The sequence below is a fragment of the Triticum urartu genome, chromosome 4 (genome assembly GCF_003073215.2).
Source record: "Triticum urartu cultivar G1812 chromosome 4, Tu2.1, whole genome shotgun sequence".
In the NCBI taxonomy this organism is placed as follows: Eukaryota; Viridiplantae; Streptophyta; class Magnoliopsida; order Poales; family Poaceae; genus Triticum; species Triticum urartu.
In genome coordinates this window covers 124,336,680-124,350,299 of record NC_053025.1, presented here as the reverse complement: position 1 = coordinate 124,350,299, position 13,620 = coordinate 124,336,680, and positions in this window count along the sequence as shown.

Sequence of the window (13,620 nt, the reverse complement as noted above, 5' to 3'; positions counted from 1 at the left end):
CCAGTAGCTATGTGTTTGATCTCTCTCTCTCTCTCTCATGTTCTTGATTCAGCACGATCTTGATATATTGCAAACTTTGCTATTATAGTTGGATCTTATGATGTTTCTCCCCCTCTACTCTCTTGTAATGGATTGAGTTTTCCCTCTGAAGTTATCTTATCGGATTGAGTCTTTAAGGATTCGAGAACACTTGATGTATGTCTTGCATCTGCTTATCTGTGGTGACAATGGGATATTCACGTGATCCACTTGATATATGTTTTGGTGATCAACTTGCGAGTTCCGTGACCTTGTGAACTTATGCATAGGGGTTGGCACACATTTTCGTCTTGACTATCCGGTAGAAACATTGGGGTACTCTTTGAAGTTCTTTGTGTTGGTTGAATAGATGAATCTGAGATTGTGTGATGCATATCGTATAATCATACCCAAGGATACTTGAGGTGACATTGGAGTATCTAGGTGACATTAGGGTTTTGGTTGATTTGTGTCTTAAGGTGTTATTCTAGTACGAACTCTAGGATAGATTGAATGAAAATAATAGCTTCGTGTTATTTTACTACGGAGTCTTGAATAGATCGATCAAAAAGAATAACTTTGAGGTGGTTTCGTACCCTACAATAATCTCTTCATTTGTTCTCCGCTATTAGTGACTTTGGAGTGACTCTTTGTTGCATGTTGAGGGATTGTTATATGATCCAATTATGTTATTATTGTTGAGAGAACTTGCACTAGTGAAAGTATGAACCCTAGGCCTTGTTTCAACGCATTGCAATACCGTTTTTGCTCACTTTTATCATTAGTTACCTTGCTATTTTTATATTTTCAGATTACAAAAACCTTCATCTACCATCCATATTGCAGTTGTATCACCATCTCTTCTCCGAACTACTGAACCTATACAATTTACCATTGTATTGGGTGTGTTGGGGACACAAGAGACTCTTTGCTATTTGGTTGCAGGGTTGTTTGAGAGAGACCATCTTCATCCTACTCCTCCCACGGATTGATAAACCTTAGGTCATCCACTTGAGGGAAATTTGCTACTGTCCTCCAAACCTCTGCACTTGGAGGCCCAACAATGTCTACAAGAAGAAGGTTGTGTAGTAGACATCAAGCACTTTTTTGGTGCCGTTGCCGGGGAGGTTAGCTCTTGAAGGTATATCTTGAAATCTTTTAATCGAATCTTTTAGTTTCTTGTTTTATCACTAGTTTAGTCTATAAAAGAAAACTACAAAAAATGGAATTGAGGTTGCCTCATATGCTTCATCTTTTTAATGTCTTTCATGAAAATAAGGATTCCGATAATTGTGCCAAAGTGTTGGAAGAAGAATGCATTAAAATGTTTGGCACTAAATCTTTGGATCATGAGCATGATTGCAATGTTGTTAGTATGAATTCTTTGAATATCCATGATGCTAATGATATGCAAAGCCACAAGCTTGGGGATGCTATGTTTGACGAAGATGATATTTTTTGTCTGCCAAGTTTTGATGAGCAAATTTATTTTGAGGAAAGCATCCCTCCTATGATGATTATTGTGATGACATGTATGCTATAAAGAATAATGATATCCATGAAACTTGTCACCATGATTTTAACTTTCAATTGTATTATGCCTCACATGATAGTTATTTTGTTGAGTTTGCTTCCACTACTATGAATGAGAAGAATTTTGATTATGTGGTGAGTAGGAAAATTTGTATGCTTGTGCATCATGAAAATAATGCTTTATGTGATGATTATATTGTTGAATTCATTCATGATGCTACTGAAAATTATTATGAGAGAGGGACATATGCTTCTATGTGTCTCAATAATATCAAGTTTCCTCTCTATGTGCTTAAAGTCTTGAAGTTATGCTTGTTTTACTTTCCTATGCTAGTTGATTCTTGTTCCCGGAAATTGTTTGCTCACAAAATCCCTATGCATAGGAAGTGGGTTAGACTTAAATGTGCTAGTCATATTCTTCATGATGCTCCCATTATGTTTCAATTCTTATCTTTTATGTGAGCATCATTGAAATTATCATGCCTAGCTAGAAAGGCATTAAAGAAAAGCGCTTGTTGGGAGACAACCCAACACCTTTACCTATTGTTTTTGTGTGTTCGCATGATTAAGCTACTGTAGTAATCATGTTTTATAGATTTTGTTTTAATAAAGTGCCAAGTAGAGCCTTTAGGATCTTCTTGGGTGATTGTTGCTTGATCTTGCTGATAAAAACAGAAAGTACGCACTCACAAAAATAATTATCATTTTTACGAGAGAGCGATAAAATACCAATTCCAGCTGCAGTAGATCAATATACAAAATTTCCTGGTTGTCCTAAGTTGTCATAATTTTTCGAGTTACAGAAGTATTCGAAATCTCCAGATTACTACAGACTGTTCTGTTTTTGACTGATTCTGTTTCCATTGTGTTGTTTGCTTTTTTTGATGAAACTATGAGTAGTATCGGAGGGTATGAACCATAGAGAAGTTGGAATACAGTATATATTACACCAATATGAATTTAGAATGAGTTCACAATAGTACCTAAGTGGTGATTTATTTTCTTATACTAACGGAGCTTACGAGTTTTCTGTTAAGTTTTGTGTTGTGAAGTTTTCAAGTATTGGGTAAGGATTTGATGGACTACGGAATAAGGAGTGGCAAGAGCCTAAGCTTGGGGATGCCCAAGGCACCCCAAGGTAATATTCAAGGACAACCAAGAGCCTAAGCTTGGGGATGCCCTGGATGGCATCCCATCTTTCATCTTCGTTCATCAGTAACTTTACTTGGAGCTCTATTTTTATTCACCACATGATATGTGTTTTGCTTGGAGCATCATTTTATTTTATTTCGTTTTGCTTGTTGTTTGAATAATATCCGAATATCTGAAATTCTTAAATGTTATAGATTCTTCACATAGTTACATAATTATTCAACTACTCATTGATCTTCACTTATATCTTTCGGAGTAGTTTGTCGTTTGCTCTAGTGCTTCACTTATTGAAGAAATAGATGAACTCTCATGCTTCACTTATATTATTTTGAGAGTCTTTTAGAACAGCATGGTAGTTTGCTTTGGTTATGAATTTAGTCCTAATATGATGGGCATCCAAGAGGGATATAATAAAAACTTTCATATAAAGTGCATTGAATACTATGAGAACTTTGATTCCTTATGATTGTTTTGAGATATGAAGATGGTGATATTAGAAACATGCTAGTTAAGTTGTTGTGAATTTGAGAAATAGTTGTGTTGAGGTTTGCAAGTCCCGTAGCATGCACGTATGGTAACCGTTGTGTGAAAATTTTGAAGCATGAGGTGTTCTTTGATTGCCTTCCTTATGAGTGGTGGTCGGGGACGAGCGATGGTCTTTTCCTACCAATCTATCCCCCTAGGAGCATGCGCATAGTGCTTGGTTTTGATGACTTGTAGATTTTTGCAATAAGTATGTGAGTTCTTTATGACTAATGTTGATTCCATGGATTATACGCACTCTCACCCTTCTGTCATTGCTAGCCTCTTCGGTACTGTGCATTGCCCTTTCTCACCTCGAGAGTTGGTGCAAACTTCGCGGGTGCATCCAGACCCCGTGATATGATACGCTCTTTCACACATAAACCTCCTTATATCTTCCTAAAAACAGCCACCAAACCTACCTATTATGGCATTTCCATAGCCATTCTGAGATATATTGCCATGGAACTTTCCACCGTTCCATTTTTTATGACACACTCCATCATTGTCATATTGCCTTGCATGATCATGTAGTTGACATCGTATTTGTGGAAAATCCACCGCTCATAATTTTTATACATGTCACTCTTGAATCATTGCACATCCCGGTACACCGCCGGAGGCATTCATATAGAGTCATATTTTGTTCTAGTATCGAGATGTAATTTTTGAGTTGTAAATAAATAGAAGTATGATGATCATCATTATTAGAGCATTGTCCCGTGAGGAAATAAAAAAAGAATAGAAAGGCCAAATAAAAAAATATAAGGCCAAAAAAATAAGAGAGAAAGAGAGAAGGGGCAATGTTACTATCCTTTTTCCACACTTGTGCTTCAAAGTAGCACCATGGTCTTCATGATAGAGAGTCTCTTATTTTGTCACTTTCATATACTAGTGGGAATTTTCCATTATCGAACTTGGCTTGTATATTCCAACAATGAGCTTCCTCAAAATGCCCTAGGTCTTCGTAAGCAAGCAAGTTGGATGCACACCCACTTAGTTTATTTTGTTGAGCTTCCATACATTTGTAGGTCTAGTGCATCTGTTGCATGGCAATCCCTACTCCTCGCATTGACATCAATTGATGGGCATATCCATAGCCCATTGATTAGCCGCGTCGATGTGAGACTTTCTCCCTTTTTGTCTTCTCCACAACCTCCATCATCATATTCTTTTCCACCTATAGTGCTATGTCCATGGCTCGTGCTCATGTATTGCGTGAAAGTTGAAAAAGTTTGAGAATACTAAAGTATGAAACAATTGCTTGGCTTGTCATCGGGTTGTGCATGATGGGAGCATTTTGTGTGACGAAAATGAAGCATGGCCAAACTATATGATTTTGTAGGGATGAGCTTTCTTTGGCTATGTTATTTTGAGAGGACATAATTGCTTGGTTAGTATACTTGAAGTATTATTGTTTTTATGTCAATATTAAACTTTTGTCTTGAATCTTATGGATCTGAATATTCTTGCCACAATAGAGAAGATTATATTGATGAATATGTTAGGTAGCATTCCACATCAAAAATTCTATTTTTATCATTTACCTACTTGAGGACGAGCAGGAATTAAGCTTGGGGTGCTTGATACGGTCTCCAACGTATCTATAATTTTTGATTGTTCCATGCTATTATATTATCTGTTTTGGATGTTTAATGGGCTTTATTATGCACTTTTATATTAATTTTTGGGACTAACCTATTAACCGAAGGCCTAGTGCAAATTGCTGTTTTTTGCCTATTTCAGTGTTTCACAGAAAAGGAATATCAAACGGAATCCAAACGGAACAAAACCTTTGCGAGGATCTTTTTTGGAACAAACGCAATCCAGGAGACTTGAAGTGGAGGTCAAGGAAGCAACGAGCGGCCACGAGATAGGGAGGCGCACCCAGGGGGGTAGGCGCCCCCCACCCTTGTGGGCCCCTCGTAGCTCCACCGACCTACTTCTTTCGCCTATATATACTCTTATATCCTGAAAACATCTAGGGGAGTGATACGTCTCCGTCGTATCTACTTTTCCAAACACTTTTGCCCTTGTTTTGGACTCTAACTTGCATGATTTGAACGGAACTAACCCGGACTGACGCTGTTTTCGGTAGAATTGCCATGGTGTTATTTATGTGCAGAAACAAACGTTCTCGGAATTACCTGAAACTTCACGGAGCAAATTTTTGGAAAATATAAAAAATACCTGCAAAAGATGAAGGCCAGGGGGCCCACCACCTGTCCACGAGGGTGGGGGCGCGCCTGCCCCCTAGGGCGCGCCCCCTACCTCGTGGGCCCCCTGGAGATCCTCCGACTCCAACTCCAACTCTATATATTGTGTTTCGGGGAGAAAAAAACCAAAGAGAAGAATTCATCACGTTTTACGATACGGAGCCGCCGCCAAGCCCTAAAACCTCTCGGGATGGCTGATCTGGAGTCCGTTCGGGGCTCTGGAGAGGGGAATCCGTCGCCATCGTCATCATCAACCATCCTCCATCACCAATTTCATGATGCTCACCGCCGTGCGTGAGTAATTCCATCGTAGGCTTGCTAGACGGTGATGGGTTGGATGGGATCTATCATGTAATCGAGTTAGTTTTGTTAGGGTTTGATCCCTAGTATCCACTATGTTCTGAGATTGATGTTGCTATGACTTTGCTATGCTTAATGCTTGTCACTAGGGCCCGAGTGCCATGATTTCAGATCTGAACCTATTATGTTTTCATCAATATATGAGTGTTCTTGATCCTATCTTGCAAGTCTATAGTCACCTATTATGTGTTATGATCCGTTAACCCCGAAGTGACAATAATCGGGATACTTACCGGTGATGACCGTAGTTTGAGGAGTTCATGTATTCACTATGTGTTAATGCTTTGTTCCGGTACTCTATTAAAAGGAGGCCTTAATATCCCTTAGTTTCCATAAGGACCCCGCTGCCACGGGAGGGTAGGACAAAAGATGTCATGCAAGTTCTTTTCCATAAGCACGTATGACTATATTCGGAATACATGCCTGCATTATATCAATGAATTGGAGCTAGCTCTGTGTCACCCTAGGTTATGACTGTTACATGATGAACCGCATCCGGCATAATTCTCCATCACTGATCCATTGCCTACGAGCTTTCCATATATTGTTCTCTGCTTATTTACTTTCCCGTTGTTATTGCTATCATCACTACAAAATACCAAAAACATTACTTTTACTACTGTTACCTTTTGCTACCGTTACCACTACTATCATATTACTATGCTACTAAATACTTTGCTACAAATGCTAAGTTTCCAGGTATGGTTGAATTGACAACTCAGCTGCTAATACTTGAGAGTATTCTTTGGCTCCCCTTGTGTCGAATCAATAAATTTGGGTTGAATACTTTACCCTCGAAATCTGTTGCGATCCCCTATACTTGTGGGTTATCAAGAGTATTTTCTGGCGCCGTTGCCGGGGAGCATAGCTCTATTCTTTGAGTCACTTGGGATTTATATGTGCTTATCATTATGAAGAACTTGAAAGATCCAAGAACCAAGATTTATCCCTCAACTATGAGGGGAGGTAAGGAACTGCCATCTAGCTCTGCACTTGATTCACCTTCTGTTTTGAGTAAGCTTGCGACGCCTAAACCTGCTTCTGCTATTTGTTCTGATATATCGCATGTTATTGATGATGCCACTTCTGCTATACATGATATTTATGATGAAACTACTTCTATGCTTGATACTACTATGCCACTTGGTGAATTTCTTGATGAACAACTTGCTAGGGCTAGAGAGATTAAAAATATTGAATCTGATAATACTGATGAAATTGATGATGAAGACTTGCGTTTTATTCCCGAGGGTTATGTTTTTGATAAAGAAGCTTCTTTAGCTATTTTAGCTTGCAAAGATAGATACGAACTTAAGAGGTTATTAGCTAAATGGAATAAGCAATCTCTAAATGCTAGGATGAAACCTGACCCTGCTTTTGCTACTTCACCTATCTGTGTTACTGATAAGGATTATGAATTCTCTGTTGATCCTGATATAATTACTTTGGTTGAATCTGATCCTTTTCATGGCTATGAATCTGAAACTATTGTGGCACATCTTACTAAATTAAATGATATAGCCACCCTGTTCACTACTGATGAGAGAACTCGTTACTTTTATATCCTTAAAATATTTCCGTTCTCATTAAAGGGTGATGCTAAGATATGGTTTAATTCTCTTGATCCTGGTTGTGTGCGTAGTCCCCAGGATATGATTTATTACTTCTCTGCTTAAATATTTTCCTACTCATAAGAAACAAGCTGCTTTAAGGGATATATATATATATATATATAATTTTGTGCAAATTGAAGAAGAGAGTCTCCCAAAAGCTTGGGGGAGGCTTCTCCAATACTTAATGCTTTGCCTGATCATCCTCTTAAGAAAAATGAAATACTTGATATCTTTTATAATGGACTAAACGATGCCTCCAGAGATTACCTGGATAGTTGTGCTAGTTCTGTTTTCAGGGAAAGAACACCGGATGAAGCTAAAATTGTAGTGAATAATATGTTGACAACTAAAAATAATTGGACACCTCCGGAGCCTATTCCTAAACCAACTCCGAAGAAAAGGGGTATTTTATTTCTCAGTCCTGAAGATATGTAAGAGGCAAAGAAATCTATGAAAGAAAAAGGTATTAAAGCTGAAGATGTTAAGAATTTACCTCCTATTGAAGAAATACACGGTCTTAATTTACCGCCTGTTGAAGAAACTCATGGTCTTGATAACCCGATACTGGTAGTAAAGTTAAATTCTCTCTATAGATATGATAAAGCTGAAATCCCGTTTACTAAGTTTGCTAGCCCATTCTTAGATGAGTTTGATAAATTTATGGCAAAGCAAGAAGATTTTAATGCTTATTTTGGTAGACAATTGAAATATAATTTGAATATGCTTGAACACTTGGGTGATTATATGGCTAATGTTAAAGGTGAACTTAAACTTATTAGTAAACATGCTTCTATGGTTACCACTCAAGTAGAACAAGTACTTAAAGCTCAAAATGATTTGCTCAGTGAATTGAATAGTAAGAATAATGATAATGCTGCTAGAGTGGCTACTAGAACTGGTAAAATGACTCAGGAACCTTTGTATCCTGAAGGCCACCCTAAGAGAATTGAGCAAGATTCTCAGAGAAATAATATAGATGCATCTAGTCCTTCTAAAAGGAAGAAAAAGAAAAATGATAGGACTTTGCATGCTTCTAGTGAACCTATTACTGAAACACCTGAGAATCCAAATGATATTTCTATTTTTGATGCTGAAACTCAATCTGGTAATGAACCTGAAACTAGTGATAATGTTAATAATAATGTTCATGATGATGCTCAACCTAGCAATGATAATGATATAGAAATTGAACCTGTTGTTGATCTTGATAACCCACAATCAAAGAATCAACGTTATGATAAGAAAGATTTTGTTGCTAGGAAACATGGTAAAGAAAGAGAACCATGGGTTCAGAAACCCATGCCTTTTCCTCCCAAACCATCCAAGAAAAAGGATGACGAGGATTTTGAGCGCTTTGCTGAAATGATTAGACCTATCTTTTTGCCTATGCGATTAATGGATATGCTCAAAATGAATCCTTATGCTAAGTATATGAAAGATATTGTTACAAATAAAAGAAAGATACCGGAAGCTGAAATTTCCACCATGCTTGCTAATTATACTTTTAAGGGTGGAATACCAAAGAAAGTAGGAGATCTAGGAGTACCCACTATACCATGATCTATTAAAAGAAACTATGTTAAAACTGCTTTATGTGATCTTGGAGCCGGTGTTAGTGTTATGCCTCTCTCTTTATATCGTAGACTTGATTTGAATAAGTTGACACCTACTGAAATATCTTTGCAAATGGCTGATAAATCAACTGCTATATCTGTCGGTATTTGTGAGGATGTGCATGTTGTAGTTGCAAACGTTACTATTTTAACGGACTTTGTTATTCTTGATATTTTCGAGGATGATAGTATGTCTATTATACTTGGAAGACCCTTTTTGAATACTGCAGGGGCTGTTATTGATTGCACTAAAGGCAATGTCACTTTTCATGTTAATGGTAATGAGCACATGGTACAGTTTCCGAGGAAACAACCTCAAGTTCATAGTATCAACTCTATTGGAAAAATTCCATCGATTGTATTTGGAGGTTTTGAAGTTCCTCTTCCTACTGTCAAGAAGAAATATGATATTCTTATTACTGGGGATGTGCATATCGCCGTTGAGGTAACATAGTGTTATTCATAATTTCTCCGGTTCCATGTTATTCGGAATGAGTTCGTTAACAAGACTTGATCAACCTTGTTAGTGGATTCCTTTTGATGATCATGAGATGGATGAAACTAGAAAGCATAACCTTTTGTACCCCACTTTTACTTTCTGTTATTTATATTAAATAAAATAAAAATAGTATTTTTCTGTCTGTTATCTGATTATTCGTGCAATATAAAAATACCCCAAAAATAAAAGTTCTCCAAATGCCCTGAAATTTAAATATGAATTTTTCTAGAATATTTGAGAATATTTGGTACTAAGAACACAGCAGGGGGGTCAACCACCTGCCCACGAGGGTGGAGGGCGCACCCTACCCCCCTGGGCGCGCCCCCTGCCTCGTGGGCCCATGGTGGCCCTCGTCCACCTATCCTTTCACCCACACACTCCTTCCTCCCCCAAACACGAATATCCAGCTCAAACCCGAGTCCAAGCTCATTTTGCTGCCATTTTCGATCTCCTTGCTCAAAGCACCTTTCACAAAACTGCTTGGGGAGATTGTTCCTTGGTATGTGACTCCTCCATTGGTTCAATTAGTTTTTGTTCTAGTTCTTTATTCATTGCAAATTTTTGCTCCATAGGTGACCCTGTTCTTGAGCTTGCATGTCAAATTTGTATGGTTCCAAGTAGTTTTGATGCATGATATAGGCTCTAGGCACTTGTCGGAGTAGTTGCTATCAATATTATTGAGTTTGGTTTACTTTTATTTTGAAGTTACTAAAAATTTCAGAATTTTTCAGAAAATGATGAAGAGACTTTTGAGGGGCTCATCGAGCCGAAGCTCGAAGTAAAAGGCACCGAAGCCTAAGTATAATCCGCCTCGCACCGCGGAGGTTCGGGCGTGTGAATGGCCTTCCGATGATTTCTTGAGAGCAGCCGGGATTTATGAAGATTTTCATGAATTAGCTAAGAATGCAAGCCTCACCGCTTTCCTCCACGACCAATGCGATTAGTATCTCTTACTCACAAATATCTTTGTGCAAAACTTTCATTTCCATTCTAGGAGCTCACAACCCACGGTGGAGTTTTATTTATATGATGAGCATAAGGAGATGTCACTTTATGATTTTTGTCGGGTTTGTTTGGTCCCTTTCGAGGGCAAGACAGAGGAACCACATCGCGAGGATGTGGACGAGTTTATTGATACTATCACTATGGGGGAAACAAGGAAGGTTTCCGATGCATGAATCACTAGCATACATTTCCCTGTTTTACGCTATTTTGCATTATTTGCTAGTCGTTGTTTAATTGGTCGCGGAAACAGTGGAAACCTTAGTATCCCTGATATTATTATTTTGCTCCACGGTTTATACGGTGATAACTCTACTAGTCTGGGCGGCATTATTGCTAAACGGTTAAGTTTGAACCGTACCAAGGGCCCCATCTTTGGAGGCATCTATGCTTGACGCCTAGCTACACATTTTAACATACCTATTAGGCATTATGAGAAGGAAGAAAAAGTGCTGCCTCATGTTTCTTTAGATTATAAAAATGGTGGCACATGATTTTATTGTTAAGAATAGGGAAGGAGAGCTTAAATACAAATTGTTCTTTGATAAACATCATCTTGAGACTATTACCCTGCTTGCTCCTTCTTTGTTTGATTTATCTGCAGGCCAGTACCTTGTTCCGTTGAAGGCTGTTCACGCCTACCGGAACCCTGCACCAGCCATGGAGCCAGAGCCGGAACCACAAGTTGATCCTTCACGATAGTCTAATTACCAGTGGGGCCGGAGATGATCACCAGCCAGTGGCAACCGGAGTCTTCTTCTTCTTCTGAGTACGACCCCAACTATTATTATGGATATCCGCCAAGCCCTAAAACCTCCTGGGAGGGCTGATCTGGAGTCCGTTTGGGGCTCCGGAGAGGGGAACCCGTCGCCATCATCATCATCAACCATCCTCCATCACCAATTTCATGATGCTCACCGCCGTGCATGAGTAATTCCATCGTAGGCTTGCTGGACGATGATGGGTTGGATGGGATCTATCATGTAATCGAGTTAGTTTTGTTAGGGTTTGATCCCTAGTATCCACTATGTTCTGAGATTGATGTTGCTATGACTTTGCTATGCTTAATGCTTGTCACTAGGGCCCAAGTGCCATGATTTCATATCCGAACCTATTATGTTTTCTTCAATATATGAGTGTTCTTGATCCTATCTTGCAAGTCTATAGTCACCTATTATCTGTTATCATCCGTTAACCCCGAAGTGACAATAATCGGGATACTTACTGGTGATGACCGTAGTTTGAGGAGTTCATGTATTCACTATGTGTTAATGCTTTGTTCCGGTACTCTATTAAAAGGAGGCCTTACTATCCCTTTGTTTCCGTAAGGACCCCGCTGCCACGGGAGGGTAGGACAAAAGATGTCATGCAAGTTCTTTTCCATAAGCACATGTGACTATATTCGGAATACATGCCTACATTACATTGATGAACTGGAGCTAGTTCTGTGTCACCCTAGGTTATGACTGTTACATGATGAACCGCATCCGGCATAATTCTCCATCGCTGATCCATTGCCTATGAGCTTTCCATATATTGTTCTTCGCTTATTTACTATCCCGTTGTTATTGCTATCATCACTACAAAATACCAAAAACATTACTTTTACTACTGTTACCTTTTGCTACCGTTACCACTACTATCATATTACTTTGCTACTAAATAATTTGCTACAGATGCTAAGTTTCCAGGTGTGGTTGAATTGACAGCTCAGCTGCTAATACTTGAGAGTATTCTTTGGCTCCCCTTGTGTTGAATCAATAAATTTGGGTTGAATACTTTACCCTCGAAAACTGTTGCGATCCCCTATACTTGTGGGTTATCAAGTATGCATCTGTATCAAAGGAATGGGTTGTATCTATGGACTAAACTGTAGAATGCCAGAAGAGAAGGGGAAAGCCTAGCCTATCGAAGACTAGCATCTTCAAACATCTTCAAGCATCTTGCAACATTTAGAAGAGTACAGATCAACATAATGTAAAGTAGTAGTAGTGGTATCAACCTCGCCCAGAGATCCTTCCTCGAACCCCTGCGAGAAAGCAATCCCAGAGCCATACTATCCATTTCTCATCACAAGTATCCAGTTCTAGTTGTATCGATCGGGATACAACTCCGAGCATCCGTTACCGTAGGACAGGCTATCAATTGAAGTTTTCTTCCCTGCAGGGGCACACCAACTTACCCAACATGCTCAATCAACTCCGGCCGGACACACCATCAGGTCATGACTGGCCTCGGCCGATCAACACACCGCAGTCCTACCTAGGCTCAACAGAGAGGCCAGCATGCTGGTCTACATCCTAAATGCAAAGGGGTCAGGGGCCATCGCCCTTTGCAATCCTGCACATTGCGTACGCGGCCGGTGAGCAGACCTAGCCTCCCTTATACATGGCGAGACGTTCCAGTCCAACTCGGCGCACGCCACTCAATCACTGACGTCCGTTGAGCTTTCGACTGATACATACAACGCTGAGTGCCCATACTTATTCCCACGTGGTGGTTAGTGCGAAAAAGGCCAAAGGCCTACTCGGATCAAATATCCAAACCATTAGTGTCTTTATAGTGCAGTAACGATCAATGATCCACAATATGTGGTCCCGTCGCCCCGTCTCACGGGCTAGTGGCAAGGGCTAAGAATGCTTGGCCGCGTCGCGTGGAAAAACTTGCGGGTATCCTCCAGATCAACCCGACTTCACATCACTCGCGGGTACCCCACGGGGCTGACCCGATGTCATCATGGCTCTGTGGTAAGTCAAAGTAACCGTGTGTCTGAAAGAGCAAGGGGGAAACTTGATGAATCACCCTCGATGGATTCCCACTCGATGTAACCATCAAGGTGGACTTGGAGGAATCACCCTTGTTGGTCCACACTTGAGGGGTTGCAAGACCGAGTCATTATCGGGAGTGGTCAAGGAGGAATCACCCTCGATGTCCACGACCGAATAGCTACACTACATGGTTAACATCAAAAGTGCTGATGAGGTATCACCCTCGACACTCAATAGTAACTCTGCAGAGTCGTACAACTAAGGGGGGTGATGTGCGGTGTCAGGAACTGGACGTCGATCGCGTTGATTGAGTCATCAAACATA